This window comes from Arabidopsis lyrata (genome assembly GCF_000004255.2).
Source record: "Arabidopsis lyrata subsp. lyrata unplaced genomic scaffold ARALYscaffold_721, whole genome shotgun sequence".
NCBI lineage: Eukaryota > Viridiplantae > Streptophyta > Magnoliopsida > Brassicales > Brassicaceae > Arabidopsis > Arabidopsis lyrata.
This window is the reverse complement of record NW_003302094.1, coordinates 1-4,834: the sequence shown is the minus strand read 5'-3', so window position 1 is coordinate 4,834 and position 4,834 is coordinate 1. Positions and strand designations below refer to the sequence as shown.

Below are 4,834 nucleotides of genomic sequence, written 5' to 3'. Positions count from 1 at the left end.
GAGATTCATTCGACACTAAATCCACGTGCCCATGATCCGTATTCTTATGGCTTTGTCATGAGACGCGTTATATGTATCAGCATAAAACCTTGTTTATCATTACGACCACCATGACTTATAAAAAACCGAATATTTTCGCCATTAAAACGTTTACAGTGGTCAACCGTGATTGTAATTGTAGTAGGAGATTCGATTAATGTGAATTCTTGAGCCATTAGACCACCATGAGCTGATTTAGTTGACAAGTTTTTTTTGTTAAAGTTTACCGAGACATTCTATCGGATTTGCCGGTTTGCTTTTCCCAACTAGGACACGAACTAGGGGGGCTCTAAGACAACACAACCATTTTGGTGGATCCTAGAACTTCGTCACTAGACCAAGTCCAACTCCCACTCGATTAGCTGACAAGGTTTGCTATCAAAAGCATCAATATCGCCCAAGAACATAATATGTCCAGGAGAAAAGGGAGGAAACTCATTCTCCCAGAATTGGTCATCTTCCATCAACAACTCGTTATCATCACATTCTTGGTTCATTATATGGCTCGTGTCGTCTACCATCGTTTCTTGGTGATCATAATACGAGTTGATGCATAAGTGATTCAGGCATGGAAGCTTCCTTGAATTTCTCGAACTGGATCATCTTGGATCCGTATGTGTTATCATCATTAGGCTGTGAAAAAGCAGCAACTTCACACATGTGTTGTCCCACATAAGTGGTTCTATAAACAGTAAGGGTTGTCTTTGATCATTTGCACTCGCTGTGTAGCATGACAATTTTGGTCATCCGCATAAGCGCAACGATAGTAACACCTGTGACAATTGCAATCAATGATTATCAATAATTTAGCCTAATCAACCGTGTAGTAGACAAGTGTCCGCCACAAAAACAGAGAAGAAAATTTACTCTGTTTTTATTTTTTTGTACTAATTACTAACCTTTGATAGGAAGAAGTTTTGATCTTTTTTGTCCGTACTTCCTCCAGGAAAAGTTGTCACGGAACGGAGATGAGGACATCTCTATAGTTCTCTAAACCTTCTTCTCCACAACTCTTTCTGCAACATCAAACAATTCAAAAGCTAGGCAACGAGCAAATTGTGTTATATATGGTTTTTCAAAGTCGACATGAATTGACACCTTTTTAACGATTTCGAAGACATGTTTTGAGAAGAAGACTCATGGTGTCGGGAAGTGATGCTCATGAAAAAGGACAGAGCGATGGAGAAAGAATCAAGAACGGTCTCAACGAGAACCTCTGTTTGAAGAGAGCGCGTCTCGTGGTTTTCAAGTTGCATCTTCAGGTGGTTTGCACAATCTTGGCCGTGAAGCAGGCCTCCACCGTCTTATCAACGCCTGAAAACATTGTTCTCTAGACTTAAAGAACAAGAAGACTGCTTTTTTTGTTTCTTTTTGAGTGTTTGTTTCTTCTATCTGAGTAATAATTTTCGTTATATGTATATACACCTTAAAATGGTTAAGGAAGTTTATTATCATGTGAATGCTTAGCTGTCAGTTTTTGGTGTTTTAAGAGCATGTTTATCAATAAACCCCTTTGAGTATCATTAGAATTTTTTTAATATTAATTTAATTAGTTGTTTAATCTATGATACTCAAAAAGATTTTTGTTAAATTTGTATGGTTAATGGTGAAACTCAATGGGTATCACGAAAATAATAATAAAAAAATGAAACGGAGAGAAGAGAGAGACGAAGAGAAGAGAAATAAAACGAGAAACACAGATTTTTTTTTTTGCCCAATGAATGCATCACACGTGGCAAAGAAGAACCGATCCAAAAGTCTCAGTGAATTGAGACGTTTCACCCAATATCAAGCCCAAAATCGATTTTTTTATTCTTTTTATTAGGCTGATACCCACTAAATCTCACCAATAAACATGCTAATTGGTACGTAAATATAATAATAGGCTGAGTCTCGACAAAAGTAGCTGTTGGTCTTAATTGAGTAAGGAAATACTTTTCCCATTGGCCAAAACTTTTTTTTTTTTCTCCCTCTGCATGTGTAGTCTCCAGCGGGCGCTCTAGACAATTCGTTAAATTTGTAAAGTAAGTATAAACTTTTATCGGAGATGTTGTTTTAGTCATGTGGTTAAGTCCATTTGATTTTGTTAAAAAAAAAAAGTATAAATCTTGATTAAGATAATTAAAAATATATCCAATGTCATAATTTGATTAAAAGTACTTTTCCAGATTGCAATAAATTATAACTATGATATGGCCGGTCGGTTTACGTGTTTTCTTGACTGTTAGTTTAGCTAATAATTAAGAAAACGGCTTATAAAAGTGGAGTATTCAACCATGAAGTCCTCTATTCCACAATGCAATGAAATGAATCAATTGTATATCAGTTTTTTTTTTTCATTCAATTGTATATCAGTTTAGTCAGAGTGATATGAATCATGAAAACAGACACAAACATGGATTCATATAGATTATTTAAGCATCCCCTTTCTTTAGAAACTCACACAGTTTCTCTAATATATTATTTTAATTTATTTTTTTGTTTAAATTTTAATTATTCTAAAAAGATAAACCAATTACATAAATACATGAGTTTCTCAAATAAGATCCTTTCTTCTTCTCTTTTTGGTGGGGATTCACGCTACCACCTTCAGAGCCGGTCCAAACATTTTGAGTGCATTAAGCAGATTTTTTTAATTTAAATATTAATTATGATACAATGATATTAGTAGTATAAATAAAACACTAAGCTATTTAATCAATTTAAATTTAATTTAGATGATATATATTAATGTTTTTATGGATTACACAAAGAATTATACAGTTTATATTTAAGCTACCATTTTTACACATTAGTTAAACTAATTCATACACCTATATAAACAAAAATAAATAATGGAACTACATGGCCACTTTTCTATATGCATGACTGAAACTCTAAAATACAAGAATCTAGACAGAAACAGATAAAAAATAACAAAACATTTATATTAAAAAAATAAAAAAATAAACCAGAACATATAATGGGATCATGTTACGTGTAATCAAAATTTTCTAAGATTCAAACCAGGCCGTAAGCGACCGCTTACGTCGCCTACCCTCCGGACCGGCCCTGACCACCTTGCTGACATATGTGTAGGCATCCTGTCCTTAGTAGTTGGTCTGTAAGCTTTGGTGTTCGAAGTTCGGCATATTTTCACGTAATATAGATTTAACACTTAAACTTATTTTTAAAAAATAATAATGATTTTCACTAAAATTTAAAACAAATTTACCACTTAAATTTAAGAAAATAATTAATAACTAAAACTATGTTAATTTAACTATTACTTTTTAAAAATTAGTTTAAGTGTTCAATTTTAAAAACGTCGAAAACTAACTGCGCCTAGGCATACTGTCCTTAGTTGGTCCGTAAGCTTTGGTGTTCAAAGTTCGGCATGTTTTCACGTAATATATATTTACAACATAAACTCATTTTTAAATAATAACAGTGATTTTCACTAAAATTTAAAACAAATTTAACACTTAAACTTTAAGAAAATAATTAATAAATTTTAACTAAAACCATGTTAATTTCACTATTACTTTTTAAAAATTAGTTTAAATGCTCAATTTTAAAAACGTCGAAAACTAACCGCGCCAAGACATCCTGTCCTTAGTAGTTGGTCCGTAAGCTTTGGTGTTCAAAGTTCGGCATGTTTTCACGTAATATAGATTTAACACTTAAATTCATTTTTAAAAAATAATAATGATTTTCACTAAAATTTAATACTTACAGATCATTTTTTAAAAATAAGAATTATTTTCACTAAAATTTAACACTTCAACTTTAAGAAAATAATTTTTTAAACTAAAACCATGTTAATTTCACTATTACGTTTTAAAAATGAGTTAAATGTTACATTTTTAAAATGTCGAAAACTAACCACGCCTAGGCAACATATCCTTAGTTGGTCCGTAAGGTTTGGTGTTCGAAGTTTGGCATGTTTACACGTAATATAGATTTAACACTTAACTCATTTTAAAAATTAACAATGATTTTTGTGATCCTTAAAATATAACTATTTTGTCTTATTTTATATTTTCTAAAACTTTCTTTATTATTTACACAAATGATAACAATTATGCAACAAGCCGTGATAAACAACCTAGTTGTTTTAAAAATTGTCACTAATATAAAAATTATACTTCAAAAGACATAATTTTTTTATTAAAAAAATATATTTAAAAGGCCTAAATATTTAAAATAACAATTTTATTATTAAAAGCCAACAGATTGAGTAAGAAAAACTTTGTTTTCATTAATAATGGGCCAAAAATGTTTTTTTAACAAAAAGCTCCTAAATATATTGGGCTGGGGCTGCACACATCATAACACGAATTAATAGTTAGATCTCTAGAGATATTCACAGTCGTCAAATTGCTTCAACTTTAGTCTACTAGCCTAAGCGATGGTTCTAAAAATTGGAGCCTGAATCTTGATCTAACCCTTTCTTCTGTTACTCTTCTTTTTATTTGCATGTATAACATTCCCTGACGCAGAAGAAGAGTTACTGGTGGTCGGCAAGGGCAAGACAGTGGCGTCCTGGACCTCTTTCGTCTCTGAGACTTCACTCTCACCATCCATTTGGGCCATTAGTTTTCCAAGCTGAGAGCGTGAATAACAGATTTAATAGGTGTTTTATTATATAACCAATAACACGGGGGGTTGTATTGTCCATAGATGTTTCTTTACCTGTTCTTCTAAGCCCTCAATCTTTTCATCCTTTACCCGAACTGCCTTCTTCTCCCTAAATCAAAGGGAAGTTTCCATTAATGAAAAATGGAGCCTGGTCTCACAAGCTAGAATAAGCACA

At 32.3% G+C, this 4,834-nt stretch overlaps 1 long non-coding RNA gene and 1 pseudogene across 1 annotated transcript; both read right to left on the bottom strand.

Annotated features, from left to right (window-relative positions):
* Positions 1-124: 124 nt before the first annotated feature.
* On the bottom strand, positions 125-1,303 carry LOC9298386 (annotated as a pseudogene).
* Positions 1,304-4,254: 2,951 nt separating this feature from the next.
* LOC9298388 lies at positions 4,255-4,828 on the bottom strand. The gene is made up of 2 exons (XR_002331537.1): positions 4,714-4,828; positions 4,255-4,626 (listed from the first exon to the last, which is right to left on the bottom strand). It is a non-coding gene; the product is annotated as an uncharacterized LOC9298388 (long non-coding RNA).
* Between the last annotated feature and the right edge of the window lie 6 nt (positions 4,829-4,834).